The sequence below is a fragment of the Leptopilina heterotoma genome, unplaced genomic scaffold (assembly GCF_015476425.1).
Source record: "Leptopilina heterotoma isolate Lh14 unplaced genomic scaffold, ASM1547642v1 Lhet_267, whole genome shotgun sequence".
NCBI classification, from domain to species: Eukaryota; Metazoa; Arthropoda; class Insecta; order Hymenoptera; family Figitidae; genus Leptopilina; species Leptopilina heterotoma.
Genome location: NW_025110976.1, coordinates 685,232 through 710,620, shown reverse-complemented (window position 1 = coordinate 710,620; position 25,389 = coordinate 685,232). Strand labels below are relative to the sequence as shown.

General features: G+C 29.5%; 1 protein-coding gene across 2 annotated transcripts in view; it reads left to right on the top strand.

Annotated features, from left to right (window-relative positions):
- Positions 1-307: 307 nt before the first annotated feature.
- The window catches only part of LOC122503648, a 133,746-nt gene continuing 108,664 nt past the window's right edge, over positions 308-25,389 (top strand). For both annotated transcript variants that reach the window (XM_043614273.1, XM_043614274.1), the window contains exon 1: positions 308-560. The gene's annotated coding sequence lies outside the window, so the exon portion shown is untranslated. The remainder of the gene's footprint in view (positions 561-25,389) is intronic.

The following is a 25,389-nucleotide window of genomic DNA, read 5'->3' as shown; positions in this document are numbered from 1 at the left end:
AAAGCTTTTAATTTTAATTTCACTGCTATTGATTATTAATAAAAAAATAAAACATTTCTTAATTACCTATTATATTATTGTTGTAAAAAATATTAATATACGTATAGTATATTAAGTAGCATGATTGTGCTACAGCGAATGCGGCGGTGCGCTTTTTTATTTCGGCTAAGGGATGCGTTGCGCTTCGATTATGGGTGGTTCATAGAGGGTGGCGGGGGGTTGGAGCGTGCAGAAACATGTTCGATCGACCCGCGAAACTTTAGCCCATTCTATCACTGCGACAGAGTCGGCAGTCACACGGCAGACCTGTAAGGAATCAGATGTTTATTTCTGATGTTACCAGCTCACAAAAACACGCATTTCATATTGCCGGTTTATTGAACATTTTTTTTGTTAAAAAAATTATTGACAATTGTAAAAATACAATATTTTTTTGAAAGTTGTTTAATTTTTTTGGAGTAAAATAGTTTCTTTAGTTTTCTCTTTCAGTCTCGTGACACAATGCTGAAAAGAATCACGTGTAGAATTATGTGATAAAGGCAAAGGAATGCTGTTCAAAGGTACTTTTAAATCTATCCCTATAGTTAACAAAAGTTGACTCAGATATTTCATCATTTTTTAGACAATAAATTTGTCACTCTTTTCTGCATTTTGTTTTTTCAAAAATTATGAATGAATTGTTTAAGTAAATAATGTTCTTTTTGTATTAGAAAATATTATATGACAATTAAAAATTTCTTTATTTAATTTTAATTTTTCACAAAAATGTTCTGAATATTTTCAGTTATTCTCTTAATCTAAATCAGTGATAAATATAGCTCTGATTTATCAGTAACTCACACTGGATATTCAATCAGTAAAAATTGACTGATGAATAAGTATAGTTCTTTTATAAATTAATTACCTAATCAAATTGTTTGATAAATCATGTCTTATAGTATTATATTTTCTTTAAAAAACTTCATAGTTTATTATAGAACAGTTGAGTATTAATAAGTACAAGTCACAAATTGGTAAAATTTTATAGCATATTGAAAGAGAGAGCGGGGTGTAATAGTTTACTTATTACCGTATTATTTATAATTAAGTCATTATCATTACATTAAATAACATTTTATCCTAGTGAAAACTTGCTCTAATAAGTCAGATTTCAATAAAGAAAATTATTATAAATCGCCATGTTTTTTAAAAACATTTTGAGAGATTGTAAGTGCAGAAATACGCTTCGAGCGTAGGTGTTTGGCGATTATTAAGTTACTTTTTATCAAAATTCCAAGTATAAATAAAAAAAAGAATTCAGTTGTTTTTAAAAAAATGAGCCAACGAAATGAAAATTAAAAATTTACTATGAAGTTTCCAAAAAAGTTCTGCCTGTAAAGTAAAAAGTCTGTAAAAAAGTAAAAAAATCCATATATATCGTATATATGGATCTGAAATTCGTTTTTGGTTGATTGTCGGTTCCATGACTACGAGAAATACTACCTAAAAGTAAATGACAGTTATATAGACTTTTTTATGCTGCACCACACCACGGCGCAGAGTTATTCTATGACGTTTAGTGCAAAAAAAATAAATGAAGAACAATAAAACGAATTAGAAATTAATAGATTTATTTTAGTATACTAATTTTAATTAAAATTATTTTGATTTATAAATTTTAAATAAATTAAAATGATTGGTATTACAGCTCAGTCTCTTCCGGCTTTCTCGATTTCCTTCTTTAAAAAAGTTTTGAAGGGAATTTTACAATTTTTAATATGCTAATAACTTTGGCTAACATGACAGAATAATTGTTTAAAATATGTATACGTCTTAAAAAGCTACACAAAATTAAAGAGAAAAGGATATCAATCAGAATATTTTTCTTTAAATATTGTCAAAACACATTTCTTTAAAAAGTTTAAAACGCGAAAAAATACCCAGCAAATACTTTCTATAACTAGTTTTATAAAACATCTGTTACAAGATACAGTTATATAGATCTTTTATATAACCTCATTTTAACAGATTCTAGTTACAACTGACAGAACAGTTTTTTATTATGTTCATATCACAGATCTATAACAATGTTACATAACAATGTAACATTGTTATAGATCTGTGATATGAACATAATAAAAAACTGTTCTGTCAGTTGTAACTAGAATCTGTTAAAATGTATATAATATCAAAGTCACATATTATCTGTAATAATTATCATTCCAATCTTTTTCTATATAATTGTGTTTCAACAATATGTTATTTCTAAAATTGTGTCGAAACAATGTTATATAGATGTCCTAATACTCTATTGTATTTTACTTTTGAAAGAAACGTTTAATTAATTAACATTCCAAATTTTTCCCCAAGATTCAAAAAATATAATTACTCAAAAATATAAATCATTTAATGGTATATATTAATTAATGTTATGATAATTTAGTTTTAAAATTTAATTTCATTTATTGAAGTAAATCCAACAGCTATATACGTAGACTAATTACAAGATTATCAATTAACAAATAATATAAAAATATAGAAAGGTACAGTGTATCAATAATTACGTTATTGATTAATATATAATTAATTATACTATATTATATAATAGGGTAAGTCCGGGGGAGATGGCCATAGTTTTTTAAAGTACTGTAAAAATGATAAAAAAGCGATTTATGTCTAAACTTTTATTGATAATTAAACATTGAGCGAAAAATAAAATATTTTCATAGGAACAATTTCAAAATTTACCTTTTGTAAAAAGTGCATTTGGCCATCTCTCCCGGAATGTTGGGGAGAGATGGCGAATACTTATAATTTTTTAGTTTTAGCTTAAACTTAATTTTTAATCGTTCAAATTACTTTTCTCTTATTCTGGTCACATTTTAAAAATTTATTATGGGATTCAGTTCAATTTTCATGTAGTCAAAAATTTCAAATATTGCACTGAATCCAATCTTTAATCAATGTCGTTTGATTGTAATTTTCGGCTCTACCTACAAATATATCTCCATCTCTGTTGTCAATTAGATCAATTATTTTGTTCTCAGACATTTTTAATTTGTTTTTCCTTAATATTTCTTAAGTATCTAACATTAACATAAAAAATTTTAAATAAAAGTAATTAATAACCATCTCACTCAATAATACATGACAAAAGTGAACATCAAAATATTAAATAAATAAAATAATTTTTCCCTTAATTTTTTGTATATATCGAAGCGTGGGCACTACTCAATAAAACTTTAAATTAAAAAATCCGTTAAAATATAACAATGTAGCAATAAGAAATCTGAAATTCTCAAATTATTTTAGACATATGCAAAAAAAAATGTATAAGAATTACGCTTACATTTTCATTATTTTTCAACAATTTGTTGTTTACATTTATTAGTAGTCACAAAAGGTTGAAGAATAACCCATAATAAGTGATATTTATTTACAAATTCTGTAAAATATTTGAACTGGCCATCTCTCCCATACGGCCATCTCCCCCAGACTTACCCTAATTAAGTATTATTTTCTAATAAATTACAATTTTTTATTATACTACCTACAGTAAAATAACCAGAGATGTTAAAAATGGGTCTCAAAACCTATTTGAAATGCTAAATACTAAATGGTTTCTTAAAAAGTTTTCTTTAAATGAACTTTATTTTTATACATAACTACATATTTGACTTTTTTTTATTTTTTTTTTATTTTATAAAATAAGATTGAAGTTTAAATCATAATATAATTACAAAACACTTTAATTTTGAAAGCCTTTAAGGGGGAGTGACACCTTTGACCCAAAAAAAATTTTATTTTGTTTTTTTTGCTTAAACCATACTTTATGATGTGTAGAATAGAAATTATATCATGAGAAGTAATTTCCTAGTTTTTTTTTGTGAAAAAATCGAAATCTGTAAAAGGTGTCCAAGAGCGCTTCGAGTTCTTTTTAGCACCATCGGATATTTTTTCCTTTATCGTAGCAGCTTAAGAATACTGAAAACAGCTTCAAATTGCTCTATTAAAGGATGGAAATGAAGGAAATAATAATGAAGAAAGTCACTTATATGGTACAAGCATAGTAGATTAACAGTGGTTTCATTTTTCATGTTTTTACATTACAAAAGTTTAAATGCGTTTTTCTATCTATCACAGATTCAGAAAAACTTTGAATTTTTGTTTTACATTAAACGATACACCCTGATGCTTTAATGCCTTCTTTCCGGTTTTGACGGTGTTTTAAAAAGTCGTGGCATAAGGTAAAGGTCCCAGTTATGAAACGCTTTCATAATTTTGTCCCTATTATGGAACAGTATTACAAAAATTAAAATAAATGCAATTCAAATTGGCTATAAGAAAATTCTAGTTATTTCAATAAATTTTACACGATATAAGAATTATTATTTCTGTATACTATTTAATTTAAAAAAAAATGTTTAATTACATTTTAGCTTTTAAATTAAGGTTAGCCAGGTTTTCGTCAAACTACCCGGTAAAAAGCGAGGAATTGAAAAGAATTCAAAAGTTAATTTCTTTTGAATGGGCGAATTTCCAAAATAATCCAATTCCTCGGTGGAGCAAGGAAAAGTAGCAAAATCTATTATTCTTAATTGACTTCACCAAAATATAAAACGCGCATTCAAAAGAGTGAGAGAGTACAACAAATCAGTAGAAATTTCTATTCCACTGAATTGCTTTACTATCACTCAATATTTCTCAGCAGGGTGTCTAGCGTCCGGGAAAAACGGGAAAACCGGGAATTTGCCGGGAATTTAGTTCGACCGGGAAAAACCCGGGAAATTGCCGGGTATTAAAAAAAATATCCGGGAATTTTTGGAAATTTTCTCTAATTCATTAAAATATATTAAAAAAATTTCAATTTAAGGTCATAGAGTTATTAGAATAGAGTGCGCAAGCGACCAAAATGTTTCTTAGGCGCATAGACGGAGACAGCCATACGAAAAGAAGACCCCTTTCCTTTCTTTCTCTAATAACGCATGCGCGATAGTGAAACAGCTGATGCATCGAAACAACTGTTGCTTGCTTGCAATTATATTTTTCTTTTATTTACATGACAAATAAATAATTTAAAATAAATTTAAAATTAAAATAAAACATTTATGATATTTAAAACAATTTTTCATGCGATCTTTTTAGACAAAAACCTAACCAAAAACTTTCATTCTTGCACATGCGCCAATAAACAAGGTAAGAAAAGGGGTCTACTTTCATGCTTTTGTCTCTTTCTATGCGCCTAAGAATGCCTCTCACGGTAAAAGGTATAACTCGCGCACTCTATTTTAATAACTCTATGTTTAAGGTAGTTCTCCGGTTGTTACTCTTTTAAAAATTGATTTTCGATAGATTTTCTTCAAATTTTGAGGAAATATTTCTTCGGATGCCTTTTCAATGTGATAGAAACTTCAAAACCTTTTGCCATGTCAAAAAACGAGATATTATGGTTGACATTTTTTATTTTTAACATAAACGCATGGAAAAGTGAAAGTTTGAACTTGAATAAGTCAAAATTTAGCATCGCCCCAGGTGCGATTTTTTGGTCGGCCCATAGTTGGGCCAACTTTTACAAAGTCGGTCCAACTTCTCGTGCCAGAGGTTGGGCCAACCATACAGATGATAACGGTCGCCGTCTAATGGCGACGATGGTTGGCCCGACAACTCATAAGGAAGTTGGCCCAACTTACAATGCATATGTTGTGCCAACTATACATTTCAATGGTTGGTCCAAAGACTGACGCCAAAGTTTGCACAACTTTAGATGCGTAAGTTGGGCCAACCACAATTTTCAAAGTTTGGCCAACTTCAACAGCCAAAGGTAAAAAATTATTAAAAAACTAAATTATTTAAACAATTAACAGGTTATTATTAGCGGGAACATCAGATATAGCCTTTACCTATTATTATTAAACACAATCTCATACATACATTTTCGAAAATATCTAACGCTCGCTGGGATCGAACCCCTAACCTAACGCACCGAAGACTTATACACTGACCACTACGCTACGCTCACATGAGAGTGCATAACGCAAAAGGTATATTAAAGCTGCAACAGTCGGGCCAACCGTGGCCCAGAGTTCGTCCGACCAAGAAAGTTTAAGTCATTTAAACTGCATTTGACAAAGTTTTGCCAACCGTTGGGTCAACCGTGGCCCAGAGTTCGGCCGACCAAGAAAAATCAAGTCATTTAAACTGCATTTGACAAAGTTTTGCCAACCGTCGGGCCAACCGTGGCCTAGAGTTCGGCCGACCAAGAAAGTTTAAGTCATTTAAACTGCATTTGACAAAGTTTTGCCAGCCGTCGGGCCAACCGTGGCCCAGAGTTCAGCCAACCGAAACTGAAAGTCTTTTACACTACGTTTTGATGAGTTGTGCCAACCTTTGTCGCCAAAGTTGGCCCGACGGTTGGTTAAACTCTGCATTTAATGGTTGGCTTGCAAAGTCGAGCCAACTGTGGGCACTAGTACTTGCCAAAGTTGGGCAAACTCTGGCAACCAAAACTTCGCTTGCCAAAGTTAGGCCAACCTTGGGCCAACCTTCAAACTCTGGCGGCCAACCTAAATTCGCACCTGGGGCAAAGGGTTTTGAAATTTTTACCAAATTTAAAGGGCACCAAAAGAAACATTTCCTGAAAATTTGAAGAAAATAAATTTTTACAAGAGTAGAAGCCAGAGAACTACCTTCAGTCTTATATTTTTCAAAAATGAAAAAAAGATATATTATAAGTATATAGGCAATTTCACGTTAAATTTCAGTCCACATTTTCAATTAGGATGAAAATATATTATTGTAAATCTATTTTTTCATTTTTTATAGGTAACCAAATTTTTGGATTTTTAAAAGTAGACTCTGAAATCTATAACTCTAAAACTATTGAATTTAGAAAACTTATCTAATACATACTTACAAATAATAAGGATAGTTTGCAAAAAATATTTTGGTCCCCCTATAGAATAGAAAAATAAAGGATACGTATACCTTTTTTCTAAAAGCAATAAATAAAATATAAAGTAAAGAAGAAGAAGAAGAAGGAAATCTTTACTTTTCTTTACTTTATTATACTTGGCTTAAAATGAAAAAGGAGTTATACACTCCATGTACTTGTGACGTAGAATTGACCGTATATTATTATTATTTATATAATTGTTGCATACATTTTTAACATTTTAAAGTCTTCAATTAAAAGTTTAATTATAAATCCTAATATTTTTAACTTATTGCAGTTGAACCTCAGTGACTTTTAATGTAAATATCTAAAAGAAGACATAAATGCCATTGGGTATTGCAAAATAATTCAGAAATAATCATTTATCCACAAATATAAAAAAAATAATTGCAATTTCTATTATTTGAACTTTTGATTATCTGAACCAGATCCTGCCTGAATTAGTTCGTATAATTCAGTTTCCACTGTATTTAAAAAATTATGAAATTTTAATAGTATAGTCATTAATGTCTTAAAAATAAATCCGGGAATAATTTAGTTTTAGGTCCGGGAAATCCGGGATTTTGCCGGGAATTTGAAAATCATAATTCGCTAGACACCCTGTAAATTTCTCTTGAAAAAAAGGTTAGGTTTTGAAAACTTGACGTTAAACATTGAACACTTTAAAATTTCTTTCATTTATTTCAATAAGAGAATTTTTTAATTTATCGTAAGCACTGTGCGTTTTTAACCATATTTTCACTAGTTTTAATATTTCATTTTAATAATTTAGCACTGAAATCAAATAAAATTCACACGACGCGAAAAATATCTGTCACTGCGTTTTATTTTAAGACAATAACTAGAGGAGCTCCTACAAATAATTGGAAAGATTAGGCTTTTTCAAATTGTTTGTCAAAAGTTCCATTCTTTTTAATGCGTTTCTAAAATTCGAAGCAGTCAATTGAAGAGAATAAACAATTTCTTTTCGTTTGAATTGACTACGTAGAATCGCTTAAAGTCGATTGAAAAGAATAGCTATTTCTTATTTTTTTCAATTCGCTTTTACAAGATTTACTTTGTCGATTCGAAAGGATAGGATTCTGTATTTTTTTTGGAACGTTGAGAAGCAGACAAATTTTGCGCATTCAAAAAAATAGAAACTCTTAATTCTTTTTTATCATCTCATTGACACGAGAAATAGAGAAGAATTAATTTTTCTGATATTTTGCTGTTCACAGAGGAATTGGGTTTTTTTGGAAATTCGCCTATTCAGAAGGATTAAAAAACCCTCGTTTAACAGAATATTTCTGGAAATCTTTTTCTATTCCTCGCTTCTTACCGGGTATCGTTTCATATTAGGTACACTTATTATTTGCATGTCCCGATTGATGGAACAGACAAAAAATATACAGCAAACACAACCTCAAATATTTTCAGTATTTTCGCATTACTTTTCTACCAAAAAAATTGATTATATAATTATCTATTTAACTAGAATTTATTCTTTGTATTTAATTCTTTACAGTCAATATTGAAATTATTGGGATAAGTCAATACAATTTTAATTATTAATTGAATAAAATAGGTGTTTCATAATCGGGATATTAATTGAAGGGTGGCATGACAAAAGGGGTCAAGCAACAATTTTTCGAAATTGAGATTTTTTCATAAAAAAATCAAGTAAATTCATTTGCACAGTTCTGTAAAAGTATTTTTTTTGTAAATTGTTTTTTAAACTCGTTTTTAATAAAAATAAGAATGAAAAATAGCCTAAATTTTTACTTGCAATGCAATTCGGTTAAAAACAAAAGAAATGAATATTATTATGAATAGGTTAATATGGTTAAAAATATTGCTTTCTTTTTGATATAATTTAATATATATTAAATTTCGCTGAATTTTTTTTGTCTATTTAGAAATAGTTTTATTCTTTACCTAATTTTCAATAATTTAAATATTATTCTTCTGTTAATTTTTAAATATTCCTGTTTGTAGTTTGCTTTTGAAAATTTATGTACTGTTTACTTTCAAAAGTTAACATTTAATTAACAATTTTCTTGAAAACAAACAGTTTTTTTGAAGCAAACTTTTTTGCATTCAATTCGTTAATTCAATATTAAAAAACTAATTTTTCAGTTTTTCTTTAAACTGTATATTTTTTTAACAATTAATTTTATAAGAAAATATGCACATTTGACGTAACCCCAAAATGGTCCACTTTTACTTATTTTTCTCTCTAATATGTAGGTTTATCTTCATAAATTGTATTTCTACTGGTAAAGCGAAATAATATCTCTAAACTGTTTTTTTTAGATCTTTCTTTAATGATCAGAAAAATTTTTAAATGTGTTATTTTCGTTTCCTGTAAAAACATGAAATTGTTGCTTGACCCCTTTTGTCATGCCACCCACAGTGGTCGGAGAGACCCTATTTTATGCGAAAAATTAGAAAGACTGCACCAGTAGATATACAGGGAGAGTTCTAACCCACTAAAATTGAACTGCGCATGCGCATACCTGAGTTTTGGCGCGAAAATTTAAATTTTGAATCTAAGTATATACGCTATTTGGATATGTGTGAACATGATCATTTGGTATGAGATTTTTGATGCACTTTGATCAGCATGTGATAAGAGGTAAGTATTGTGATGCTAAGGCGGATATCACATCACAAGGGGGGTAATATTCAGACCATGATTCTGAGGCGGATATGACATCACAGGTGAGGGTGCGATTCTGAGGCGGATATGATATCACGGGGGAGGCCACGATTCTGATGCGGATATGACATCACGGGGAGGACATGATTCTGAGGCGGATATGATATCACGGGGGGGGGGGGTCAGACCATGATTCTGAGATGGATATGACATCACGGGGGGCACGATGCTGAGCCGGAAATGACGTCATACTTCCTAGAATTTTGACATGTGTAATTTGATAGATTCTTATCTAAGGAATTTTTACCATCTACTTGTTGTTTATAATATCTTTGATTTATTGCTTCCGGTTTGTGATTTATCTAAAGAATTTTTCCCACGAGTAATTTGATACCTATTTATTTCCTGGAATTATTTTCTTTATTTAAGCTATTGTTTTACATGTAATTTGATATCTTTGATTTATTGCTTTCGGTCTGTTTTATTATACAGTTCATTTATTTTGTTTTGACTAAGTTTTATCTAAGGAATTTTTACAAACATTTTCGGTACTTTTCATAAGAATGCTTTTGATCTTACCGCAATTCCACGAAATCTATAATTAACTTCAAGGTCAAATAGGTCATATCTTGTGTATATAAAGAGGGCAATTTTTCTGAACGAAATCATTCCTGCAGTTTAAGTTGGCTGATGAACATATTATTAGCAAAGCATAGTGAAATTCAAGTGCGCTTAAACATCTTACTGTAAGAAATTGCTAACGTTAAAAGTTCAACTATAGTCTGATCGGAGTTAATCATTTTAGCAAAGAACTAATCGTTTCAATTCAAGTGCTAAAAATGAATTTAGAAAAATTAAACAAAGCAGTTAAAGTTCTGGAAACTAATAAAAGCTCCAGTTATTGTAAAGATTTTGTGACAATTATGAACAATGCTCTTAAAACATTAGGTAAAAAAACTACAACGAAGGAATTAAATTTTTGGATAAATAATAGTGTAAAGAAAATTCGATTATTAAATAAATTGTTAAGAAATGGATCCGTGTCATGTGGAGAGAAAAGAAAGATTTTATCAACTATTGGACTACTGAAAGCGAATAGCAGAAAGTTTAAGAAACTAAGAAGAACAGGAACGGGCTTATTTAAAAAGGATGAAAGATGGATCAGGTGGGAAGAATTAGAGAATGCTTTTGAGAATCGAATTAGAACAGGTGTAATTATTAATTTAAAACATAAAAATATAGACAGTTTTCTTAGTGATGCAAAAAAAATGATTATTTCTCGATTAAAAAATGCATTTAAAAAGACGGGAAACATGAAAGTTAATGTTATTCTTGCGGCAAATTTTAGTGCTCTAGAAGAGGGTAGGGAAATTGAAGATATTAAATATTTCAATACTAAAAATTCAAAAATTTTAGAATCAACAAATTTTGACGAATGGTTTGATCATAAAATACGTGAAAAGCTTCTAGTTAAGATTGATGATTTTCAACAAAAAAAGTCAGGTTGGTCTTTAAATGAAATTATAAATTTAAGTGTTAATATAAATAAATATGTCCCTCTTGCGGCTGGGTACTCAACTTTTATAAGAATGCCAAAGTTTATAAAGAATAAAAGAGCTGTTGTAAATATAAAAAATGATGATGAATTTTGCTTTTCATGGTCTGTAATAGCTGCTCTTTTTCCTGCTGAAAAGCATTCAAGTAGAACAAATGCATATCCAGATTTTAATGAAGTATTAAAGTATGAGGGTATAAATTTCCCAATTTCTCTGAATGATGTTCCAAAATTTGAAAAATTAAACAATTTAAGTATTAATGTTTACGGAGTTCACAAAAGGAATACAAAGAATGAAATTATTCCTATTTATTTAAGTAAAAATAAATCAGATAAACCAACAATTCATTTGTTAATGATTAAAAATGATGAAATTCAGTTTAAAGAAAACAATGAATTTTACCACTTTGCTTGGATTAAAAATTTATCTCGTTTCGTAAAATCTCAAATAACAAAAGACCATAATCGAACCATACTTTGTGATAGATGTTTATGTCATTTTAAATATGAAAAATCATTTAATAATCATAAATTGGATTGTGATAAAATAAACCAGTGTCGAGTAATTTTACCTAAAGAAGAGGACAAAATTTTAAAATTTTAAAATTACAGAAATAAAGAAAATGTTCCCTTTGTCGTGTATGCTGACACTGAAAGTCTCTTAGAACCTATAGCAAGTACACACACCAACACATCAACATATCAGAAACATATTCCTACTAGCGTTGCATTTTATCTAAAGTGTAGTTTTGATGACTCTCTTTCAGAATTTAAATCATATCGAGGTCCAGATTGTATTCAGTGGTTTATCAGTCAATTGAAAGAGTTGGCAATTAGTGTGGATTCTTATTTTACAAATATTATTCCAATGGAAAATTTAACTTTTATACAACAAACTCAATTTAATTCAGCAACAATTTGTCATATTTGTGAAAAACCTTTTAAAAAAGATGACATTAAACACCGCGATCATTGTCATTTCACGGGAAAATATCGTGGTCCGGCACATCAGGATTGCAATGTAAATTATAAAGATTCACATGTTGTTCCCATAATTTTTCACAACTTGTCAGGATATGATGCACATTTCATTATTAAAGCTTTAGCAACATCTTTTGAGGGTGAAATTAAACTGTTACCAATAAACAAGGAAAAGTACATTTCATTTTCAAAATATGTCAAAGGTACAAAAGTAGTATTAAGATTTCTTGATTCATTTAGATTTATGCCAAGCAGTTTAGACAAATTATCCTCCTATCTTGAAAATGATGAGAAAAAAATTACGAAAAAGTATTGTAAAAATGTCGACGAGTTTAATTTATTGACAAGAAAAGGAATATTTCCTTACGAATATATTAGTAGCTGGGAAAAATTAGAAGAAGGTCAACTGCCAGTAAAAGACTCTTTCTACTCTAAATTAAATGACGCTCATATTTCAGACGAAGACTATGAGCATGCATATAACGTATGGAAAACGTTTAATTTAAAAACAATAGGAGAATACTCTGACTTGTACTTACAGACTGACGTTCTACTACTTGCCGACATTTTTGAAAATTTTAGAAAAACTTGTTTTACAACTTATAACTTGGACGCGTTACATTACTATACTGCCCCAGGACTGGCATTTGACGCTATGCTCAAGTACACAGACATAAAGCTTGATTTGTTGACAGATGTGGAAATGTTGCTTTTTATTGAAAAAGGTATAAGAGGTGGAGTTTCACAATGCTCAAACAGATACGCGAAAGCTAATAATAGATTTATGGAAAAAGATTTTAATCCCCTAATACCAGAATCTTATATAATGTACTTCGATATAAATAATCAGTATGGTGCTTCTATGAGCGAGCGCTTGCCATATACAGATTTTGAATGGTTAGAAAATTATAGTAATGACTTTTTCTTGAATATTCCAGATGATTCTCCAGAAGGATATATTCTTGAAGTAGATTTAGATTATCCAACTGAACTTCATGATTCACATAAAGACTTGCCCTTATGTCCTGAACATTTCATACCTCCTCTCCCAAAATGTACAATTCCTAAATTAATTCCAAATTTATTACCAAAGAAGAACTATACAATTCACTATAGCAATTTAAAGTTATATTTATCTTTGGGAATGAAATTAACTAAAATACATAGAGTTTTAAAATTTAAGCAAAAGCAGTGGTTAAAACCCTACATTGATTTAAATACCGAGCTTAGAAAAAAATCGAGTAATGAATTTGAGAAGAATTTTTACAAGCTAATGAACAATTCCGTATTTGGCAAGACAATGGAAAATGTTAGAAAACACAAAGATGTTAGATTAGTAACAAAATGGGAGGGAAGGTATTGCGCGAAAAATTTAATTGCTCAACCAAACTTTCATAGTTGCACCATATTCGATAAAGATATGGTCATTATTGAGATAAATAAAACAAAGGTATACTTTAACAAAACCAATTTACATAGGATTCACTATTTTAGACATATCAAAGATAATAACATATGACTTTCATTACAATTACATTAAAGAGACTTTTAGTGATTCTGCAAAATTACTCTACACAGATACTGACAGTCTTGTTTATCAAATCACAGTACCAAATTTTTATGATTATATTAAAAGAGATTTACATAAATTCGATACATCCGATTATCCTGAAAACAACATTTATAATATACCACTTGCAAATAAAAAAATCTTGGGTCTTATGAAAGACGAAAATAACGGTAAAATTGTAGACGAATTTATAGGTCTAAGATCAAAACTATATGCATTCAAGTTATGGGGTGATAAGGAAGCTAAAAAGAAAGCAAAAGGGGTAAAATATTCAACTTTAAAAAAAATAGGATTCGATGATTTTAAGCATACTCTCAATGATAATGAAAACCTGATCCGATCTCAGCACTTTATACGCAGCAAAAACATGATGTATTTACTGTAAAACAAAATAAAATTGCTTTAAGTTGGCAGGATGATAAAAGAATTTTGATACCAGGGAAAACTGACACCCTTCCTTGGGGTTACCAACACCAAGAGCCAATGGAAATAGATGAAATTGATGTATAAAATGTTAGTTTGTATTAGTTCTCTATTGTTTACTTTGTACAATTTTTACAATAAATTATACTTAAAAATATTGTAATTTATTATAATAAATGAATGTAATCAAAATAAATGTTGTTGTTCCTTATACCTGAAAATAATAGGGTTAGGTTAGGAATAATAATTACAGTCCAATTGATATTTTGTAATTTTATTGAGGAAAAAAATTGAATACACATTTTAAACTAAAAATATTAAATATTACAGTTTTTGCAGAACCAAGTTTTTAAGTTTATAACATTCTAAAGAGCACAAGTAAAAGTTTTATTGTTGATTAAATGTTTTGAACAAGTTCCAATACATGTTTCAATGTTTAACTTTTTTAATGAAGGACAATTTAAATCATTCATGTCGATAATTTCAATACAATATTTTTCATCGATTAAGATTTTTAACCATTTTTTCTTCTCTAAACCTTTAACATAAATTGTCTTTGCTTCTTTAAACACATTTTCTAAAATTTCTTTTAAATAAACGTACGGTACATCACCAGCATTCCAACGAATACCATGGAAATTATTTTCTAACCAACGATTGATACATTTATATTTGTTTGTGACGCAATTCCATGGACAAGGAGGTTGGAAAACCATATTTATTGGTATTGAATCATTATTTACAGAAACTATAGCTAATTCTTTTAAAACAAATTCATTAATTGGCAATTTGAATCCTTGCACATCCATCAAGTACTGCATTTTTAAATCAACTAATCTCATTACGCGTAAAGAGTTAAATATATATATAAGCTTAAAGTTAAACAATTTTTTTGACAATTCCACTGATTGGTTTATATTCAACGATGCGGTCATGTAAAACTAAGCAATAAGCTGAAGTATTGGCGGGAAAATTTTCTTTTGATTCAAATTCTAAGCGGATATCAACTGGTCCACTTTTTAAAGACTCATTTTGTTTTGAACAATCTACTACAACTAAAGGAGCATATTGTAAAAATTCTTTTTTTGATAAAATTGGTTGAGACTCTTTACTATAATAAGATGCTTGAAAATTTGTAAACATTTCATATAAAGTAGAGTACTGATTTCTACCAATATTGAGATTCATGTTACCATAAGGATAACATTGTGAATTTAAAAATAATTTTACATCAGATAAATCACAGTGATCGAAACAACTAGAGTTTTGAACTGTATTATTTTTTCTGTTTCTCTGAAACCCTAATACAATAAATCTAGGTTTCTCTAATTGACTTGAAGTTTTTACACTCCAAATATGCTTAGGAGTAATTGGTAATAAAGGATATTCATACAATTCCCAAGTTCTAAAACTTATTGGAATAGATGGATCTTTTTCAATATATTTTAATAATTTAAATTTTCGAGCATTTGATAATTTTATGTATGGTAATAACCATTCAATTTTTTCAATAACAATTTTAAACTCTTCTAAAGGTGCTACTTGCAACACTGCGTTAGCATCCGTTCTTGATCTGATTAAAATAAGCTCATGTTTAGCGTTAATAATAACTTTTTGGTAATCTTCAGCAAAACCAAAAATCATACTTAAAGGAATACAAACATCAAAATAACCTTGTGCATTTGTTAAGGTTGTTTCATTTGTAAATTCTAACCAGCCAACATTTTCAAGAAATTTATTTTGACTAGCATCCAGAGAAATATAATTTTTCATTAAACTTGTAAGACCAACATTTTTATTTTTATCAATTTCTACACCATTAAGTTAATACTTTGCTTCTTCAAATAAATGACATATGCCATTAGAAATTAAATTTGTACGCTCTAGAGCTGTTCCATCAGGTTTCACAAGTTTTCCAGTGATGTGAATCGAGCTTTTGCTTGGAAATAAGCAATGATCCTGATTCTGTACCGTGATGCGGATTTCGTCACTATTGTTGTATGTTGATGAGGTGTATGGTTGTTGCGCATGAACTTCATAATGAGCAATAGATTCATCAAAAATTACTGGTGAATCAATATTTAAAATTTCCCCTTCCATAGAATAATACGTTGAAATACAAAGGCACAAATACAAGTAAAAATAACCTTAAATCTCTTTTTTACTCTCTTCCTTTTTTTACAATCTTTAGACCGAGATTTTTCAGTAGTTGCAGGTTCTGAGGTGTTAATCTCTTCAAGATTCGCCGACGACGACTGATTTGCTTCTGGCATGGTGTCTTAATTTTATAACCAAAACCAATCCTTTTTCTATTATTAAAAACAATACCCATTACTTTAAGGATTTAATATGAAGCCTTATTGTTAAAGTTTCCCCTCGAAAATTAACTAAATTTCCGTCTTGGTCTACAATTCGCAACTGAATATAGTCTATTGTCTTGACAGCGACTGGCAAGTAAATGACGTGATTTGGTACTTCCACTATTTTATATCCTGGTGGAACAATAGGAAAAAATTCATGAATTGTGTGCACTTTTTCACCATTAATGTATGCTCCCGTTGTTATATTACATTCTACTCTTAAGGAATTTATTTTAATGATTGATACTGGTTGATCAGACTCATGGTATTCTTGAGCTTTTAATTTGCGAGGAGAAAATCCTAACAAACTACCTATAGAATCATTGGGTTTAAAATTAATTTCTTCATCACAATAAACTGTACATTTCAATGTATTATTGTTTGGTTTGATTCTAAAATTAATTCCTTTATTTTTTAAAATTAAATGCAAAACTTGATCAATATCACTAACTTCATAACTTCCTGTGGGTATAATAATTTCTTCATTTCCTACGTAAAATTTATTTTTCCCAGCATCTATATTAGGAATAGAATTAAAAGTTAAAAATTCAACAAGACCAAGAGCATAATTTTTTAAATTAGACAACTCTATTGGTGGAAAAAATTGAGATTCTAAGATGGATGAATTTCCAGACAACGTTAAAATAAGTGAATCGTCCATGATGAGGTCAAATTAATAACTGACATTTAAACCAAGAATATCATTTATTTATATGCAAAGTATACAAATCAGGAATATTCAATTGATTACATAAAAATTTAAGACATAAATGTCCGCATACATATGTATTATAGTTTTGATATCGTTTATGATTATATTTTATGCTACCAACACCAAAATATTTAACAAGATCCGCAGGTGGTCGAAGATTACCAAAGCTATCAAAATATATGATTTTATCTTTATTCTTTTTATATGCACACCAATGTGTACCAGGACCATTTTTATCATCTAGATTAATAATTGCAAATTCATTTTCTTTAGGACCACGCATAGGTAGTTCATTTCGCATAAAAACTCCTCGAAAATATGGAATTTTTAAACTCTTCGCAAATTTTAGTAAATCTAAATCTGTTAGCGCACGGTGAGGTAGCTTTACTTCAAGTTTTTTGACTTGCATCCTTGTCCTACTTTGTATGGTTTTAGATGAAGGCCTAGTCCTGCTTTATATGGTTTTAGAAAGAGACCTTTTCCTAAGGCAATAGATTCCATTGTTTGATTATGTCGCTTGCTTTCCTCTAGTTGACGTTTTGCAGAATTTGCATCATTTACAGCTTTTGCTATGCCAGCTGCTCCCCCTGCTAGAGCCCCTGTTGCACTTAAACCCGCAAACAAAGGAATAAGAAAAGGTAAAATTCCTCCCACTTTAGCAGGTATCGGTAAAACTCGAGGTTTATTAATTTTTCGCCTGCCACCAGCAATTTTAACTGACAAACGTGCACCCTCAAGTGCTGATTTAATAGTAGACTTTGCATTTGTATCTAATTTCATAGATTTTTTCGCTGCGGTTACAATCTTTCTCAACGTTGATTTTTTATTTTCCCTCTTTTTCTTCATATTTTCTTTTGACTTGATTCCCATGCCCAATTTTGATTTGACCTTCATTGCATTTGTTATTGCGTAAGCTGCAGCTCTTTTACTACAATTTGAGTCAGGAGCAAACACACGATGCCAAGCTTTGTCAGCAAGTACTCTATCAGCTGCGTTTCTCGCTTCTACACTTTCCCTATTTTTTGAATAAGAAATATCGTGCTGTTTACAAGCAGCGTCGAGAGGGTTGATTCCTGGATCACCTCGTGCTAATCTTTTCGCCAATTTTGTTCCTGGACCACAGTATTGATAGCCAGGTATATGAAGTTCAAAAGGTAATTTATTGATAATTTTATTCAAAATACCTCTACCTCGTCTTACTCTTTTCGAAGTTTTCTTTTAACTAATTTGTTTTTTATTTACACCCATATTTATATTCTTTTCGGGAACAAAACTTTTTCAAGACTAAAGGGGAAATCTATATAACCAATGTATTTATAGTTTTTTGTCATTTGACTACAAACAGTCAACCTTTAATGATCTAACAAAAAAATTATGACAGTAATAGTCAATTATCACAGTAATAGTCAATTATCCCAATTGCCTCCGACAGTAGGAAACGTGAACCTTGCCCAAAGCATGAAAGAGTTGACGATCGACACCAAATCGCAAACCTCTCCTAAAAACTAGACCTAGCAATCAGATGCTGTAAAGTAGCATGGACCTTATTATTGGACTTGCATGCAAACGTTACAAGCGACTACAGTAAACTGACATTGAAACTATTAAAAACCTTGTATTTATAGTTTTAACCTCAGTTATCGTAAGAATGGAGTTCGAAGCACAATCGATTAAATTACCAGTTTACAATTTTGACACTCTTGTTCAAGATTGTAATAAAAAAACAGATAATCGTCATGGTAATTTATTGCCAAATAGTGTGCGAGCAATATTTTGTGAACCGTCATATTGTGGAAAGACAAATGCTTTACTTGCTCTTCTAATACATCCCAATGGATTACGATTTGAAAATGTTTATGTGTACTCAAAATCGTTATATCAACCAAAATACAAATTTTTAGAAAACATTTTGCAACCAGTAGAGGGTGTTGGCTACTTTCCATTTAATGAACATGTGAATGTTGTAGAACCAAACAATGCGTTACCAAACTCAATATTTATATTTGATGACGTAGCATGTGAAAAACAAAATAATATTAAGGCCTTTTTTGCTATGGGAAGACACAAAGCTGTGGATTGCTTTTATTTATGTCAAACATATGCGCGCATTCCAAAACATTTAATACGTGACAATGTTAATTTACTAGTTTTATTCAAACAAGATGAAATGAATCTTAGACATATTTATGATGATCATGTAAATACTGATATGACATTTATGGAATTTAAAAAACTTTGCAACTCTCGTTGGAAAAATAAGCATGATTTTATAGTGATTGATAAAGATCGTGATATTAATGAAGGTAGATATAGAAAATGTTTTGATTGTTTTATAAAATTAGAGAAATGATATTCTTTGTAAACAGTTTCATTCAAGACATTGGTCTATCAACATGTCTTCTACACACTTGAAACATTTGCGAAAGCAAAAAGATATTCTTGGTCAAATTGCAAAAGCCAGTGATGCTATTCGACGAAAGCATAGACTGATGAAATTGGGCAAGGAAGAAATTGAACAGACTTTAAATAATACCTTTAAACCTATAGTGACACCAATTCAGAAATTAGTTGATGACATTGAAATTGTTAAACAAATTCGACCAGTAAAAATTGAAAGAGAGGGAGATCTTCCTTTAGAGTTTGAAAAAGATCAAGAAGTTAAGAGAGAGAATGATTCATTTTTAAGAGATGACTTATCATTTGCAACAGCTGCTGATGATGACAATAACAATGATGATTATGATGATGATGGAGATGATAATGGAGATGGAGATAAATCAGAGAAAGATGGTGCTATTTTATATCTTCAAATGTTGGATGAAAAGGGAAAAGATTTAGATCCTTCATATGGAGTTCGTAAATTATCTAAAGGGCAATTAATGATTGGTAATTCAGGAATAAATTTTGAACAAAATAATATTAGTGTAGGTAATAAAACATATCCTGCAACGAAAGGTTTACTTGAGCTTTTATTCAAAAAAGTTCCAGAAGAAGCTGTTTTAAGTGTAGTTGATCGGGAAAATTATAAAAATATTGTAATATCAACTAATGCTCATAAAAAATATTACAAAGCAGATGGCGCTGTTAGAGATAAAAAGAGTTTAAAATATCTAAACTATATAGCAGTACATTCTGGTGAAGGTTTAATTCCAGAATATATGACTCAACAAGAAGATGCAAAAATTGATTATGTTTATTGGGATGATCCTAATGAATTGGTTGATCGTTTAAGATTGCTCTTGGCATCTCAAGCAGCTGGAAATCCCAGTCATAATAATAAGATTATATCAATTATTGAAGAGTTGAGAGAAGCTGGAATTGTTTATTAATTAGCAGTTGTAGAAATTTTTATCATTTTCATTATGAGTATCGACATATTCGGACGTCAGTTTAAAAGCACAGAAACTTCAAATCGAGGTCCACCAGGACTTGGTTTTAAGTTGACTGGTGAAGGAGATTTTAATATTGAAAATAAGAAACTTTGTAACGTAGCTGATGCTGAGAGCAACAGTGATGCAGTAAACTTGAATACTGTAAACAAAGTTATTGAATCTAAAACGAACGCCATCTATGATGTAATCGGTTCTGTGAGAAATGATATAAATGACAATGTTGTAAAGATTGCAGAGATAGAAGATTTGATAAAAAAATATTTTGAAAATCTAAGAATCAGTATTGAAAGAAATATAGAGATGATGTCTACCAGCAAAGAGATTATTTTACAATTAGACAGCAGACTGCGCACACTTGAAGGTAATTAACAATGGAGGATCAAAAACTACAGTTGGTGAAAGAGTTACATAAACCAGCGAGAAAAAATTATAAGCGAAGAAATGTTGACATTCGAGGTATTGACGAGACTTGGCAAGCTGATCTTGTTGAAATGCAACCTTATGCTAGAGAAAATAAAGGTTACAAGTACCTGTTAACCGTCATTGATACATTTTCAAAGTTTGCTTGGGCTGTTCCAGTAAAGTCCAAAAAAGGTGAAGATGTGACTGGGGCAATGAAATCTATTTTATTTAAAAAACGTGTACCAAAAAATTTGCAAGTAGATAAAGGAAAAGAGTTTTATAATTCACATTTTGAAAATCTTATTAAAAGTTATAACATTAACTTGTATTCTACTCATAGTAATTTGAAAGCGTCAATTTGTGAGCGATTTAATCGTACTTTGAAGAATAAAATGTGGATGCAATTCAGTTTACGCGGTAATTACAAATGGATAGACATACTAAGTGATTTAGTAAATGCGTATAATAATAGTAAACATCGGACAATAAGAATGAAACCGAAAGATGTAAATGCTCAAAATGAAAATAATTTATTGTTTAATACATTTAAAAAAGTTTTAGTAAACAGGCAATATAATAAGAAATTTAAAGTTGGAGATAGAGTACGTATAAGTAAAGTTAAGCATGTTTTTGAAAAGGGTTATACGCCAAATTGGACTACGGAAATATTTACTATAAGCGATGTAAAAAATACTAATCCAATAACATATATCTTGAAGGATAATCAGGAAAATCTAATAAGTGGATGTTTTTACGAGCAAGAACTTTCTAAAGTTAAATATCCAGATGTATATTTAGTTGAAAAAGTATTAAAAAAACGAGGATCTAATGTATTTGTAAAATGGTTAGGTTTTGATAACTCTCATAACAGTTGGATAAACGAATCTGAATTATAATGTATTTAAGGAAGGTTAAAATAAAAATAAATTGAATTGTATGCATTCTTGTATTTATTTATCCTCTCTTTACAATAATTTACCATTTACACATTGAATATTTGACATTTGAGAAAAACTGCTCTCTTTATATACACAAAATATGACCTATTTGACCTTGAAGTTAATTATAGATTTCGTGGAATTGCGGTAAGATCAAAAGCATTCTTATGAAAAGTACCGAAAATGTTTGTAAAAATTCCTTAGATAAAACTTAGTCAAAATAAAATAAATGAACTGTATAATAAAACAGACCGAAAGCAATAAATCAAAGATATCAAATTACATGTAAAACAATAGCTTAAATAAAGAAAATAATTCCAGGAAATAAATAGGTATCAAATTACTCGTGGGAAAAATTCTTTAGATAAATCACAAACCGGAAGCAATAAATCAAAGATATTATAAACAACAAGTAGATGGTAAAAATTCCTTAGATAAGAATCTATCAAATTACACATGTCAAAATTCTAGGAAGTATGACGTCATTTCCGGCTCAGCATCGTGCCCCCCGTGATGTCATATCCATCTCAGATTCGTATCCTCCCCGTGATGTCATATCCGCCTCAGAATCGCACCCTCACCCATGATGTCATATCCGCCTCAGAATCATGGTCTGAATATTACCCCTCCTTGTGATGTGATATCCGCCTTAGCATCACAATACTTACCTCTTATCACATGCTGATCAAAGTGCATCAAAAATCTCATACCAAATGATCATGTTCACATATATCCAAATAGCGTATATACTTAGATTCAAAATTTAAATTTTCGCGCCAAAACTCAGGTATGCGCATGCACAGTTCAATTTTAGTAGGTTAGAACTCTCCCTGTATATCTACTTGCACCGATTGCAACGAAACTTTAGGATATTCTTAATTTCGTCATACTAAATAAGAATATATCATAAAATTTAAAATTTGACAGTTGACAGCTGACAAAGTAACTATCAACTTTATCAAAATGAGTAAATCTGCACAAAAATAACTTCTATCAGGCTTTGAGACCTTCTGAATCCAAATTCTATGTCAAATTTTCAATTTGATAGTTGACAGCTGTCAAAGTGACTGTTAAGTTTTAAAAAAATGAGTAAATCTATATAAAAATTTTACCTATAAGATTTTTAGGCTCACTGATCTCGAATTTCACGTAAAATTTATAATTTGACAGTTGACAGCTGTCAAAGTGACTGTCAATTTTATCAAAAATGAGTAAATCTGCACAAAAATAACTTCCATCAGGTTTTGAGACCTCCTGAAACCAAATTTTATGTCAAATTTAAAATGTAATAGCTGACAGCTGTCAAATTGACTGTCAATTTTATAAAAAATGAGTAAATCTACATAAAAATTTTACCTATAAGATTTTTAGACTCACTGATCTCGAATTTCACGTAAAATTTATAATTTGACAGTTGACAACTGTCAAAGTGACTGTCAATTTTATCAAAAATGAGTAAATCTGCACAAAAATAACTTCCATCAGGTTTTGAGACCTCCTGAAACCAAATTTTATGTCAAATTTAAAATGTAATAGCTGACAGCTGTCAAATTGACTGTCAATTTTATAAAAAATGAGTAAATCTACATAAAAATTTTACCTATAAGATTTTTAGACTCACTGATCTCGAATTTCACGTAAAATTTATAATTTGACAGTTGACAGCTGTCAAAGTGACTGTCAGCTTTATAAAAATTGAGAAAATGTTTATGAATATAACTATTACATTTGCAGATTGAGTAGTCACAATATTGATATCGAACTTAAACTTTGACAGTTACCTTCTATCACTGTATATGTCATAATATAAAAATATCTTTATTTATTAAAATTAATTATTTAATTTACTTGAAGAGAATTTCTTTTTTAAAATAAATTAACAATTAAAATGGAAGAAAGTAATTTAATAATAACATATTTTTATAGTGACTGAGATACAAAAAATAACAAAACGTTAAGTACATTTTTGAATCATCAAAATAATTGAAATTCACTGAACTCTTGCTGTAATGGACGTTGCTGTAATGGACTAGTTTGTAGATGAAGTGGTGAGCGGGGAAACGGGGTCGCTGAGCTCGGCGACTAGCGCCACCAACAAAGTATTATTTTTTAAATTTTGCGGGTGCACAGTCTCCCCACTAAAATCTTATTTTCAATTTTTTATTATTTTATGAGCTGTTCAGTCATTTAAAAAAAAAAAATATTTTCCAAAATTATGTTTCCATTCCTTAATTACTTGCTTTTAGTTAAAAATTTGTGCATTTAAAGAAAATAAAAAAAAATTATTTAGAATCTATGTTTTAAATCTTCATATGGCCCTGAATGTCATTGTGCCCTTGCTTCAAGGGTACTCTTGCTGTAATGGACCACAGCACATTCGAGTCCATTACAGCAAGAGTTTAGTGTAACTATAATAATATTGACATTTCTTGATAATTCTTTATTAACTTTATTGGTTAAAATATGAAAGAAATTTAATAATTTAATATAAATAGAAGCTAATAAACTTACTTTTAGAAATAAAAATATATTTTACAGGACTAAAATGTAAGAAATTATTTTCATATTACTTTCTATCTTTTAGATTCATCAACACATATATGAAAAACCTTTGAATACCAAATTTCGTAGAAACTAAACCATTTTTAAAAATATTTGACGCCATATTGGAACCGCCATTTTGAAATTTTGAAAATTGATTTTACATTTATCAAGACACACAATAAAAATCACTTGTAAAAAATACCTACCATGAATTAATTCAATATTTAATGTTATAATCCACTTTTTGTCATTTTGAACTACTGTTGTAATCGGACTCATGAAACAAAAATGTCAAAAAATTTTTTTGGCGCAAGTTTGCGCAGATGTTTTTTCCGTAGGTCATTAAAGGATACTTTGGACTACTCTTCTAAAAAAGAATTAGGATCGTACTCAGTCGTACTTTTTTTGTATACCTTTTTAAAAATAATTATTCAAATAAAAAGCTATATTATAAAGCAATTGATATTTTATTAACAAATTTTTTTTAGTTATAATTATTTAAGAAAACATCTTTTTTTAAGCGTAAGAAATGACATAAAATCATTAAACATTTTTAATATTGACTCCTAGAATACAAAAACTTGTTGAGAAAACTCATATTATAAAGGGTAAAAAATTTCACTTATAAAATTCGCATTTTAAACATGTATATCGCCTTTCCCAATCAATTTCATTGTAAATACCGATCAGTGTTGAAATCTAGGGACACTTATGAGTAAGAATCGCTTTATCTAATTTAATTTAACGCAATTTAAAAATTACCATTTTTCGCATAAAATAGTGTACCTCCGACCACTGTGCCACCCTTCAATTTTGAAACACCCGTACATGGGCATATTTCTAGAACTTTTAAACTTTTAGGTATTGGAAAACTTAATTTTTCTTTTTAAGGCACATTCTTGAAATCAATTTTATTGTTTTGTGCATTGATCAAATAGTA